General features: G+C 44.3%; 1 protein-coding gene and 1 long non-coding RNA gene across 6 annotated transcripts in view; one reads left to right on the plus strand and one right to left on the minus strand.

Moving 5' to 3' along the window:
* LOC135401529 (cGMP-inhibited 3',5'-cyclic phosphodiesterase 3A-like) overlaps positions 1-14,293 on the plus strand; it is a 282,793-nt gene that overhangs the window by 15,775 nt on the left and 252,725 nt on the right. The window lies entirely within an intron of this gene.
* On the minus strand, positions 9,812-10,640 carry LOC135400079 (uncharacterized). The gene is made up of 2 exons (XR_010424512.1): positions 10,601-10,640; positions 9,812-9,930 (listed from the first exon to the last, which is right to left on the minus strand). It is a non-coding gene; the product is annotated as an uncharacterized LOC135400079 (long non-coding RNA).

Raw genomic sequence — 14,293 nt, forward strand, 5'->3', positions numbered from 1 at the left:
GTTCTCCTTGATTTTCCTTGTTTCGAGATCGGGGATTTCGCAACAGGGAATGTCGAGGTCCTCCCGCGGCGGGTGCACAGAAGATCAAGGATAGGAAGATTGCCGTATGAAGCAGCGACATTTTGAACCTGGAACCCTTTCCTTTTCTTCTTTTCCTTTTCTTTTCTTGTTTGTCTTCCCCTTTTCTTTTCTTCTTTCCTTTTCCTTTACTTCTTTTTCTTTCTATTCTTTCCCATTTTCTCCTTTTTCGTCTCATTTTCTTTCCTTATTTTCCTTTTCCTTTTCTTTTCTTCCCCCATTTTCAATTTTTTAATAGCAAGCCGACCTCCGTCTGACTGACCTTTCCTTTCCATACCCCCCCCCCCCCTTCTGGAATGCATAGGGATGAGGCCAAATTATTTAGCCGGTTCTTTCGATAAACGTCTCATTCTAAGTGCCCCGTTCGTGTCTATACCTTTTCATATTTTGATGCAGGGTAATTTGTCTTTTTGATCCTGGACGGGCTTTCAAAGGAGACGAACCACCTCTGTATACAAGTAAAACGTAAATTTATCTGTACGCTCAAACGCTATATGGCACTGCATATGAAGTAGATCTGCATATACACTACATGAATACGTAAAAAGAAGAGCGTGTCGTACACAGTCTTTTTCTTGTCTCGTTTTTCCGATATGGAGGGAACGTTCCCAACGTGTGCCACGAATAGACGGGGGTCCGCTTTAACCCACAGCTCCCCCCTATATCCAGTGATCATTAGCGGATGCTGCGTCGGTTTCCTGTAACAACGAACCGCTTACGCAAGAGACACTGACAAATACGCAGGAAAAACACACCGAGAAAGAAAAAAAAATGTACACACAACCGGGAAATGGGGGGCGTGCGTCGAGAATCAAGGCCTAGCCGCCCTCCGAGCAATTGCCGGCGAAAGTGAGACTGCTATCGCAAGGTGATCAGTGCAGAGGTCAGCGCCGCGGACAGGTTCGCCGATGAAGTAACTACCTGTGGATGTCAGCAGTCTGTTGAGGCTGGTGATCGATGCGGAATCTCTTGTCTTCTTTTACTCCTCATTTGCGCAACTTAGCGGTGTGACAGTTTGCGTTGGATGCAGTGAGGTTCTTCGAAAGAGCTCGTCGCGTTTTCTGGGGTCATCGTCAAAATTTAATTGTTGTTGCGGGGTCACGTGAATGTGACACAGCGTGATCGTACTCTGTGTTTGCGGTACTCTAAACTTTTGTAACCAGCGCAGCGACAATCGAGAAGAAAGAAGAAAAACTCACAAACCATTAAAAGGCTTTCAACAAAAATTTGGGGGCAACGATGACCCTGAAATGTCGCATTTCAACGCGTTTGGCACACCGCCCAAAATCAACTTTAAAAAAAAGTTCAGTGATTCCTAACAGTTGTTTGTGTAAAAATATCAGTCGTGCAGATTTGCGGTTGTGGACAAGCGTAGCCTCGTAAGTTCTCCACTGTGGCGTAATGGTTATTGCGGTTGACTAGTAGACCCGTAAATGATCAGCATTTCTTTCGCCTCGACATCTCATTTCCGAACGGAAATCTGAACGAAACGACATAAGATCATGGGGAGGTAACGCACAAGAATACATACGGACGGGCATGACACGTGCGTTTTCTCATCATGATGCTCAACCAAAACACGCTGTCCATCCTCTTGCAAAAGTATTACGACCATCTACGCCTGTGCGTGCAGATGTTATTTTTCCACGCAGTTTCTCGCTACATGTTAACACAAGAGAGCAGACTTTCAAGTAAGTCGATTTTTTTTTTTTTTTTTTTGCATGATGCATATAGTCTTGGCGGCGGTGAATGATGCATGGTCTTGGCTAAGCAAAACACTAAATGTCTTTATACTTTTTTTTTTTACCACATTTCTCGACGCAAGTGTAATCCTGAAATCTGCAGGTGTTTAAAGATGGGATCTTGATCACGAAGGCGCTACGAAGTAGTTTTTGTGATAAGCGAAATGCCATGTTGTGTGTGTGGGGGGGGGGGGGGATATATTTATTAGAACCAAGAAAGAAAAAGGGAGGAACGGTCAGCAAACGGGACGTCGGCTTGCTATTCCGCAAAGAAGAAAGAAAAATAAATGAAAGAAGTATAAAATAAATAAAAAGAAAAGAACAGAACTCGGAAATAAAGGATAAAGGATGTTGTGGGAAAGTGCCGTGTGGGAAAGTAATAAGGCCGGTTTCACACTAACGTTTTTCCTCGTCCCTGTTTTTTTTTTTTTTTTTTTCACGGAGCCACATGGGACCCGTTTGAACCTAGGAGACTCGATTGCCCGTAGGTTTTATTTTCGAAGCAAAGGGACGACGAAAACGTTAGTGTGAAATGGGCCTAACACCGACCGATAACATACGCCGCGTTGTGGCGATACCTCCTCCGAATTCGATATAACGTGAACACGAGCTGTTACCGATTAGATATCATGCACACTCTGAATGCTTTACATTCATGTCAAATCTCGTTTATATTCTTTTATCGGAACAGATCTATAGTATATAGCGTCCTCCGCATTATCTCATCTGGAGCGCGATATACTGAGAGAAACAAAATAAAAACAAACTATTTTTTTTTTAAATGAAGTTTCACCCTTCGCGAATAATTTAGTAACACAGGAAGTATGGTCCTCGCACACGTGCCATCCGTGGATATACAGCCAATTTAGCGTTATAGCCGGTCTACAGAACCTCTATACCGTCGGGCCTTCTTCAAAAGCTGTATAACAGATAAATGACGTACTTTCTGAAGCAATCGTGATGGTATAAATATTATCCTCATGCACTCTGCTGCCGTGCAACAGAAGGTTTCTAAAGTGCAGACATTTCTTTCTTTTCTGTTTTCATTTTGCTACTGAAGAGGAAACGTCTGAGAGCATGAAAACATTGGCTGATTTATTATTGCTCGAGGCTGAAAAGACTGCATCCCCAGGGGGCACTAGACTCGCTCAGTGCCATCTCGGCACCGACTCGAATCGAATTGAATTTTTTTTTTTTTTTGTCTTATTGTGTTGTACCTTGTAGCTTTTTCTAACTCCTGACTAGTACTCCATTGACATTTAGATACTTTTTACGAAGGAACCTTTAACCGGGATTTTCTCTCTGGTTCCTTCAGTTCTATGTTAAGTGTATGTATTATATGAATGAATGAAATAAAATGATTGATTGATTGAGAACATCAATCAATCAATCAATCAATCAATCAAAGCGTCAATCAATTCTTCATCAATTCTTTCAAAGCGTTTCAAAGCGTCGAGGTTAGTGTAGTTTCCCTTTCTTTTATTAATAACGCGTCCTGGAGTAGCCAGTCCCGAGTGGCTCGAGACTACCATCTCCATTTTTTTCTTTTAAAATCAATCAATCAATTGATTGATTGAAACTTGTACTGGTTACAGCGCGTCTTTGTTTCACCCGCACGTGAGACACAAAATGAGACTTAGCCAATAATGAATTCGTCCTGGATTAAGCTGTGTTTCTCCCGGGTGGTCACAAAACGACACAAATGAGCGCAGGCTATTAGTGGACATGGGTGTTGTGCAACGTATTCAATTAAATGAGCCACTTCTTCATTACAGTGTGATGGCGGTTATATAAGCATTCCTAGCAGCGCCAAGTAGGGGTCTAGATATTCACGCTGCAAAGCAAGAAACTATAAGCAGATTACCAAAGCTAATGTATTCGAACAACAACAGATAAATTAATGATGATGATGAATGGGGAAATTCGCCACATGAGGCGCGGCCCACTACCCCGAGGCGCAGTGGACGGAATGAGATGTATCCAGATGATGAGACGAGGAACGACGTTGAAGTGAGTGGTCGACGGTCAGCCGAGTCGGTGAGTCAATATTAGGAGCGGCGAGTGCATCAACAAAGCGCTAGGTGAAAACGCGAGACACAAAAAACACACAGTACACGGGTAAGCAGGCACATCATAGGGCAGAGAAGAGACCGATGCGGAGAAAAATCAGGAAGTACTCCCAGAGCACGACGATGTTCGATCATTTTATAGATCAAGGGCCGACGATAGATGGTTGCTGATGTGAATGGTGAGGCAGAGGTCGATTGCAGCCGACACTGAAGTGCTGCTCTTTGGGAGTTGGCATTCGAGACAAATACTTATATAACGATACACCAACAATGGGGTAGAGGATCGCCCCTGGCGATGAAACTCCCCATTCATCCCGTCCAAATAAAGTTGTGTGCTGTATATAACGATATATTCCGATTCGATATTGAGGAGCTTTGGACGTATCGGACCGGTACTGGCACTAAAGTTCGAGTAACTTCTGTCACTCTGGTCACTGTTCTCATACTACAGGAGGAACCGCCTATAGCGATGAGTGTCCATCGCTATAAGCGGGTCACTTGTATACTATACGGTCGCGTGCGGTTAATAACAGGAGCGAAAACAGTAGCGGCGCCCTAATCGGACACGTGATCAGAAATCGTATTCTGTGTCTCCGAAGGAAAACAGTTACCTGACTTCTCCTCTTGAGGAGCACGTAGCAAGTGATCATTTTGTCTGGCGTCGTGCTATCCCCACAAAGGAGCGCATCACCCGCGAGTTGTTGTCGTTTAACGGCACGTTCGCAGAGGATCGGAGGTCAAGTTTGTGTGCCCATGAATGTTTTATCTTCATCAGGATGGGTACGGCGTGAGACCGGGACGTGGGTTGTATTCCCCGGTGATCTTAGGCGCTGGCGATGTGACCTGCGTTCACAGTGTCGCTTTTGTCTGGTGGTTGGGGCTTGCCTATTGTTGGTCTCACTCACATGAGCCGCATTTATCAGTTAATATGAGCAAGAGTTGTGCGTCAAGCGGTTCCTTGCGAAGTGCATTGCAAAAATAATTCCGGATATTTTATGTGATTCAGTTGCATATTAAATATTATCCTCCCGTCACAGTGCAAGTGAAAACTTGTCTGGAGACGTACGAGCGTGTGTCTTAATTGAAACTCGTGAACACAGTATGGGAAGACGGGCCACGAATTATCATTACCTTTATTAGTAGTACGCTACAATGCGAAAAATGCCAAGGTGCCGGTGCTGGCTTCGTTCCATATATAAACGTAGTCACAGACGGATGTTCTCATGTCTCATTATAGTGTACGCTTTTTCTAACGCATCGTCCAGAACGGCACCAACCTATACTGTGAATACCTGCATTTTCTTGTATGTCGAGTCATACCGGTGAGAAGCACCTATATTCGGATTACGCTGTATTTCCAGAAAAAAATTCCAGAGACCGCTCGTGACGCAGAACGACTCGAAGAGAACACGGAACACTAACGAGTCCTTTGCCACTATTATTTACTGAAGTGCGTTCCCGTTTGTCGCTGCTGAAAAGGCAGGATTAGATTTTAATCCGACGACGTGGAACATGCGCGTTTTGATTGCCCATTATTGTGGCGTCCGTTGCTCGTCCTCTCATTATGCTAATCACGCAAAAAGACCTCACCTTCCTTTTTTTTCTTTTCTTTAATCGTAGTTTCTTTTAATGTTCAACTTTCTAATTGTGCAGCGGTAAGAGCAGTACGAAATACGGTATCGCGTTTTCATGCAGGAGTCGGGCTAAACGCGGGATAAACACAGGATACAAACTGACCGGGCCAATTCATACCAGGATAACTCATACCGGGAAAAGAGCAAAGCAGGACAACTGTTGCGGGACGTGACTTATATTAAAGAAAATTCACGCGTATAACCTTTTACTGAAGTACATTTAAAAAATTAAAAATGCACTCGCAAAGATCACGGAATACGCACGACCGGTACATGCATACATCCACAGTTACACCGCAGTTGTTTCGCGGTGCTAACACGGAATTAAAAATAAAATAACTGAGCAGAGAGGACGGAAATGACAAATACACGATTGAACTACAATAAAATGCCACATAAGTTCATGCGAGGCTACAATACTTCACGGTAGAAGTACATCAACAACAACAACAACAATAGATGCAGTACAGACTGCAACACAGCAATACAATATGCATATGTGTAACACAGGTTGGGTAACAGTACAGTAATCAAGGGCTGACGTGTCGTGGCGACCAAATATTGAGTACGTTGTTAACAACGCCGCCACCATAATTCATCCTCTCATATCAACCTTTGTGAAGTGGGGTAGGGCCCTGTGGCCACCACGGGGAAACATCCCATGTCATCATCACTTTTCCTTCATTTATTGTTGTTGTCGTTGTTGTGTTAACCACGTCAGTCGCACCTTAGACTATGCATACGTAATACCTTGCTTACCCCTCTAAATCAGAAAGTAACGCTATAGAAAGCATTTGTTAGGTCCAAATTGGAATGCGCGGCAGCAATTTGGGACCCTCATCGGGACTCAGGAGTTACTCAGTCGTGCCATAAAATGTGTTATCCTCCGCAGTTATCACGTCACTGCATCACATCACTTAAATCTAACCTCCACATACCACTAGTATCACTACGCCGTAAAACTAATCGCCCTTGCTTCTTAGAAAACAAAAAACAAAAAAAAAAACATACTACCATAGCCAACCTGTACTGAAACCATCTCTGTTCCTTCCTCCTATAGGTAGGTACATCTCACCACGAATAGGTATAGTCGTCAGAAAGTGGGATTCCATCGCTCTCTAACTCAAAACCTTTTCTGGATCATCAATTATACTCCCCGTTATGAGTTTTCCTGGTATGGATTGTCTTTGAGTTGTCCTGGTATGAGATGGGTGATTGTCCGCGTGTTCCAGACGGAACTTTACGGACAAGCCTACATGATGGGAATTGATGTTCTGAGGCTGAAACATCAAGCCTATATCTCTGTTTTAGTAGTTTGCGGTTTGCGGGCACTATTACAATAGTTACATCAGGCAGTTTCAGGACAGGGCGCGGGTTGAGCATGCGCTATGACTACACCTCATCTCTACGCGGTTCCAAAGCGCATGGGAACCCTATTCTATTCAAGCTGTTTACTTTCTCCGTTGGCATCGTTCGTTTAAAGTTGCCCCTACAACTATTTGTGTATAATTTACGTCTATTGCTGAGCAGCTTACTACAATCCGTCTTAGGACGACACCGCGCTGTCGTAATAAAATGGACGGCAAGGGCTTCCAGTTTTTTTGCGCATATGCAGAAGACCCGTGGCACTGATCCTGACGAATGAGGATGGTTGTTGGCTGCATTTCTCAAGTTCGAATGGTACGCAGCAGAGTTACGAAAAAGGAATCTCAGCCGCCGTTGCCATTCCTTGTATTGTACAAACAGATTTGTTTTTTCGTCGTTTACATACAGTTTAGCGCTTCGACAAAAAAAAAAAAAATGGAAAAAATAGAAGGGACAGAAAGAAAGGAAAAAAAAACAACAGAAACAGAGGAAGGAAACCGGGAGGATCGGAGTAAGAAAAGTTGGACAGCGCGCGACAAGACCTGCAGTTCCGCAAGATTAACCGTCTAGCCGGAATATTTCGGCAAGCAGCAGAACACATGACGGGACTTGCCAGCTTCCACAGTAGATCAATAAGGAGCGCCCATCTCGGATAAATCAGTAGCAGGAGCACCATCGATTACCGATGAGCAGAGGATGGCAACATTTGTGGTTCAATCGTTTGCTACGGGCACGACCTTTCAACATAGTGACCATATCCAGACGTGTACAAAATACTGCGCAAAAGTATTTACAATAAGATACTAAGTACTTCACGTAAAAAGTATTTGAAATAGAGTGCAAAATACTCAAACCTGAAAGTAATTTGGGTAGAGCACTAAATACTCTAAGAAGTAGTTAAGATACTTTTTAAAGTACTCTAGTATTAGCAGTAAGTGAAGCGCATATTCTGACCGTGGCCGTAGAAATGAAAGGAATCAACTTCGTCTTATTTGCAAGGTCTTGGTGTCAAGTAAATGTTGTATTGTTGATTGATTAGTTGGCTGATGATTCGAATACTGTCACTCAGCTGTGCTGTCCGAGGTTTTCCCTGGGTTTTTCCGAAGACTCTCCGGACGAATGTCGGCACTGTTCCCCCTGAAGTCGGCCCAGGACGCATACTAGCTCCCCTGTCCCCCACTCCTTCCTGCTGTCCTCTCTCCATCTGTCCACGTCTGTACGCCGCTCATAGCCATAGTTGCTTCGCGGCGATAACACGAAAGAAAACCTGAAAAAAATTAAAGAAAAAGAAATGAAAACCTGGACACGGCGGGGAAGTGTGCTGAATACGGCTTGAAGAGGAAGGAAAGTATTTTGAGTACTATAAGGTAGCAAATACCGGAAAAAAAATATTCAAAATACTGTGTTTTGAGTACGTATACTCAAGAGACGTACAAGTCTGTGACTATCCCTAAGTACTGACCTTGAAAAGCGGAAAATCGGGCGATGCAGTGAAGGTAGCTTGAGGGAAAAGCCTCAGGGTCAGGAGCAGCCGATATTTTGCACTGTTCGAAATAGCTGCTCGTACCGGCGTTTGCTTCGATCAGCCTGCGTGCTGATGGGATTGTTTAATTCTGCGAAGCTGCCGGTTACGGTTTAAAATTTAAAGACTTTATCCATGTGTGCCGTACTCGATGTGCGCTTATCCCTGTGGATCGCCGCGCTTTATTTGGAAGCTCGTCTGTGCCGAACAGCTGTTGCCAAAGTTGCACCGCAAACACGCGTTATGTAACAGCCGTTCGTTTCTGTTTGCGTCTCTCCCCTCGTATTTCACCTCCTCTCTCGTTTCCAGCCTTGGAGGATCATTTGCAGTGTGACGTCAGTAGACACGAACGGGGGGTGTTTACGACGCCGTGTTATCAACACCCTCCGGGGCATCAACAGAGGCACGTGTCACAGAAATGCTCAAAACGAGGACGACACAGGTTGTCAAGCAAACGATAATTTAAAGCGATGACGGCGGGAACGTTTGCCCCCTTCCTCTTTTCGCGGAAGAAAACATGTACTTCACATTCAACCGTAATATGCGTGTATGTATGTAGCTCGGACTGCCACGAAGTGATACAATGGACGGGGGAATCAGTCAGCATGGCTTGGGCAGGAATTTGCCGGTGGGTTATATGTTACGCATTTGGGTTATTAAATAGGGGAAGTGGCCATTTACAATATTTTAAGGGCACCGATACTTATGCGGTCGAGGAAGTTCCTCCTTTTTCAAAGCTGGAAAAGGAGAAGCTTCCACTGCATCTTCGATTGATTGCTTGGAAACATCCCATGTCATCATCACTTTCCCGTCATTTATTATTGTTGTATCGTTGATTAGTAAGCTTTTGTGACCTGCTTTTTCTGTGCTATGCGTTCTCACGGAAATTCATGTCTGCGCAATCGTTTTCAAGAATGTGAGAGTCATCTTCGATACGAAATCTTGCACATGTTAAGCTAAGTTAGCATGACGTCATCAAACACCGAAGTCGCATCGCTGATTCTGAAACACGACACGGAAGCTACCGGGGGAAATATAGCGGTCTGCATCCTACATAGTATAGGCTTACGTGCAGTGCGATATGCCTACCTCGATCTGAGAAGTTCGTGGAATGAAATTGCTACAGACCTAAGTAGGTCGCGTGATTTGTGGTCTAATGGTTGGCATTGATAAAGAGATGAAACCACGTGACCATCACGTCACTCTAATTAGCCTAGATGTCTACAGGAGAAGAAAGTGGAGCAAGCCCCGAGGAGAAACCTTGACTGATTACACACGCACACACACACAACTTGCCACCCCTTTCACTTAGAACGAGGTGGAGGTATAACCTTCCTCGTTGGTTTGGAATCGGGCACAAAGACTACTATTGACAACGAATATGTTTTGAATTGAATTGAAGTGGGTTGAATTGAAACTTTATTTCACGTTGTAACAAAGTACAATGTGGGAGGCCCAGTGCAAAAAGCTGCAAGAAGCAGCTTGACAAGGCCTCTGGTTTCCCACTGTGACCGTGACAGCTGTCAAGGAAAAATACACAGGGAAAATACACACAAGGCTATGTTCACTATGTCACTTATCAATGCATCTTATCTAACGACTATATATATATATATACTGACTTAACGTCTTATAATGACTAACACAAATGAAACAGTAGTTAACATAATACTAGGCAGACTCAAACAAGTAACATTTGACGAATTTGTTTGTTGGAAGTTTTTATATCGATTTGGAATTCATTTAAAATTACAGGCCCTTGAAAGGATAGTTTTTGATTACCGTAGTTCGTCCTTGAGAACGGAATTTTCCAGTCTTCTTTTTTTTTTTTGTGTGTGTGTGTGACGTGTGTTAGCAAGGTGTAATAAGTTAAGAAAAGTGCTGTTACGAGCATTTTTATACATTGTGAGTAGTCGATAGTGGTATAACTTCGGAGCAGGTATGTTCGGAGCAGGAGAGTTTTGAAGAGTGGACTGTCTACAGGGTCTATAGGGAGGATAAATGCGCTATACTCCTAAGGCTCTTTTTCTGTAACCTTAATAGAGTGTGTAAATTACCATATGCCGTGGTCCCCCAAATTAGGCTGCAGTAATTTAAGTACGAACAAAGCATTGTATGCCATCAACTTTATGTTTGTAGATAATATGTAGCGCTTGCTGCAGAGGACTCCCACAGATTTAGGTATCTTACTTTTTATGTGCTCCACGTGATCGTCGCAGGTGATGTTGCTCTGAAAGTATAGACACTGAGTAACTTTTCACTATTAACAAATTCTATGTTATCATCACCTATTTTTAGTGAAATGTGGATGATTAATACTTTTTTTTTAAATCTCACTGCTCCTGGTATGTAAATACAAATGGAAGACTGAAATGGGCTTTAGTTGTTCGCTTGTGTCATTGTTTTTTGCGCTGCAAGAACGAGCTCATTATGTGCATTCATCTGCATGACGCGAAATACTATAGACATAAACACGATCAATATCGTCAACATCTCCCCTTGCCAGCCTTCTCTCTACGCTGCTTGTTATGCCTGACACTTTTTTATTTTTATTTTATTTTTTTGTATGTGCGCATGAAGATCCGTTGTACACCTTGACATTCCCAGCCTTGCCCTGACAGGCGGCTGCGCGCAAAAAAATAGCGTTCCGCTAAATTCGATAGACAAATACTTCCCGTACCGGCTTTTTGTTTTCGCTTTCTTTCGAAGCAATCTAGTATGCGAAGCATTCACCTTGTGCGTGTACGATGATGCGACAGTCGCGTACGACAAGAAAATCGGTATACTGACAGGAATGGTGACTGCATTGTGTTTTTTCGGCGCATTCACTATCATTAGATGGGGGGCTGCAGCTGCGTGTATCGCACAGAACTCCGACGCCGTTAACATAAGCGATGAACACCTGGATAGCTGTTAGCCTCCTTGTTTCTCCTGCGCTCTTTTAATTAGGTTCCACTTCAATGCAGTTTTTTTTTCGCTGACGTAACCAAATTACGGAGCAGGTAACAATCGCACTTCGTGCTAGATACAAAGAAAAGATGCACGGAGTGTGGCCTGCATGGAGATCGCTAATTTCACCCCGATGAACGCGGCGAAAGACTGGAAAATTGAATATATATATATACAGTGAACCCTCGTTATTATGACCATGGTCGTTCCCGAAAATTTTGGTCATAATGCGGAATTGTCATATTAACGGGGGGAATTTGGAGAGGTTTCACCGCATTGTTCCCCAGGAGTATGGGCGTAAGGCGCGTATGTCATGCTATCGGGGGTCATATTAACGAGGGTTCACTGTATATATGCAGTGCAAGTGCGCCGCGAAGCAAATGTGGCTATGAGAGGCGCGAACAGATGTGGACAGATGGAGAGAGGACAGCAGGAAGGAGTGGAGGGACATGGGGGTTAGTATATGCGTCCTGGGCCGACTTCAGGGGAAACAGGGGAAACTGTGCCGACACATTCGTCTGGAAAGTCTTCGGGAAAACCCAGGAAAAAGCATCAGACAGCACAGCCGGTGGTAGGATTCGAACCGACCACCTCCCAGTCTTAAGCACGAGCATGGCACGACATGTCGGCACGGTTCCCCCTAAAGTCGGCCCTTGACGCATACGAACTCCCTTGTCCCCCATTCCTTCCTGCTGTCCTCTCTCCATCTGTCTACATCTGCACGCCGCACATCGCCACAGTTGCTTCGCGGCACTAACACGAATTTTTAAAAAAATGTTGCAACAAAAGCATGATTTGTGACGTCACTCACACTTCCTCCGCACAATTTGACGCCAACGAATTCCGAAGCCGCATTACGTTCAATCCATAGCCGCATTACGTTCAATCCATAGCCACAGTTGCCTTGCGGCCCCAACACGGAATAAACAAAGAAAAAAAATCTATCACAAGACGGAGCTTCAAACTGCAAATCATCGCTTCTACTGCACTCCTGCATCATCGAATGGAAGGTTTTGTCTTTAAAATGTCTGAAACGTCTTCGAATACAAAGGAGACCTATACATCTGGCACGAGTCCGGAACGTAAGGGGCATTCGAAAACAAATAACGGCCGTTTAACATGTTACCGTACGAGAAACGTACATTACGAATGGAGGCCTCCGTGTTGCACACCCGAGGTGGGCTGAGATATTCATGATGTTCGTCTGTGTGTAGTCATTTATCAAGGTTTGTGAAGCGTGCTTTCATCTTGAGCGGCAATTCATATCTGTTTGTGTAGAGGGCTTTTCTAAAGGAATGTGCACGTGCTTTATTATACATAGACAGCCAGAGAGGGAGGGCTTTCGTTTCGAATAGCATGCTGGGTTGAATGGTTAGACGGAATCAATCTGGCGAATGCGATTCATGAGTATAGCTGAACAGCCATAAAACACGAAACAAACAAACAAGAAAGTGGTGGAGTAAAAGCTGTAGGATGTGTGACTTTATTTCCCCTCTTCAAGGTTAATAATATTGATAACTATCCAGTCTGCGCTCGAAAAAAGTTGAATATGCAACAACGTCGTGTCTTCACGTACACTGCTAACCGTGGGGAATATCCTGCTACACAGCCACAAGATATTCCGTAGCAGACGACAGGAAAACACGCTGACGGTGTCGTCTGCTAAATGCGCAGTACGCCACGCCCGATATTCTGCACCGTGTGAATGCGTACATAGCACGGGACGGAACTTTGTCTCTGTAAGCAGTGTTTTCGCTTTTTCTTCCACTAGGATATTCCGTGACGATGTCGCTCGTGTGAATACACAGTGACAGTCTCTGTCAGAAATATCGGCTGCTTGCACCGTGAGGCTCTTTCTTTAACAGTCTTACCAGCAGTTTGTGCAACACAACACGCATCCTATCTGCATAACCCCTATTGTTTTGATACAAAATAGCGCTTCAAAAACAGTCCACCAATGCGTATTGTGGGCACGAGCAGTTCAATTCAACCGAAATCATTCTCACTTCGCTTCGCATAATTTCCGCCAATACCTTTGTTGGGGGCCATGATGGCGCTGGATATGTAGGCAAGCTTAAAAGAAATTTAACGTCAAAGGGATATAAAGCCATTGGTGTTCGGTGTTGACAAAGACACCTATTTACGTACTTGAAAAACGTGTCTTCAGCCCCTGTGTATACCGCCAAATTCTGCTGCCGACAATGGCACACAGCGAATGTCAGTACCCTTGGTAGTGCGTTTGGGAGAGGGAAACGAGGGGGGGGGAATCCTCCTCCCCCATGTGAAGTTCATGTAGTACCCCTTCCGAAATATTTTTTCTGGCTGTACTCCACGGGTGCATGTGAGTACACTGAAGGGAGCTATCGTATTAGCTGTAACGGTATGCGGCTCAACGTGTCTCATTCTGATGGACTTATAGCGACAGAATCCTCTTATGACGCACGGGAAATCTCCTTTTACCGAACCTCGTGCTGCCGGTGATATTTAAAGACGATACCAACGAGACGCATTTGCATACGTGTGGCAAGTACTATAGGTGGGAAGTTACATATCGTTTAATATGGCCTCTTCGGTTATTGTCGGGTACGTGGGAGAACAGAGCTTAAGCAGTTTTAACACGTTTTTCTTTGACGTGACGGTATTAGGCTGTGTATGAGAGGAACGACATCGCTGTCGTCAGGAGGGAATATACATGTGTGAGAGCATCATTTCGCCTACGATTCTTAAGAGAGCGGAACCACTCCGGTAGGAATGTCGAGAGCGGCTTAGTGATTCAAATTCATTTGGCTATTCGACTCGAACTGAAAAGCAGTAGACGAGTTCAGAAAATCCCAGAGTGCTTAGCGCCGCTTTGAACTGTGGGAGTTTACTGAGACGAAAGAAACTGGTGGCCTCCAAACTGTTCCGATTTCTCCCCTACCGGTTCATTGTCCA

The sequence above is a fragment of the Ornithodoros turicata genome, chromosome 7 (genome assembly GCF_037126465.1).
Source record: "Ornithodoros turicata isolate Travis chromosome 7, ASM3712646v1, whole genome shotgun sequence".
NCBI lineage: Eukaryota > Metazoa > Arthropoda > Arachnida > Ixodida > Argasidae > Ornithodoros > Ornithodoros turicata.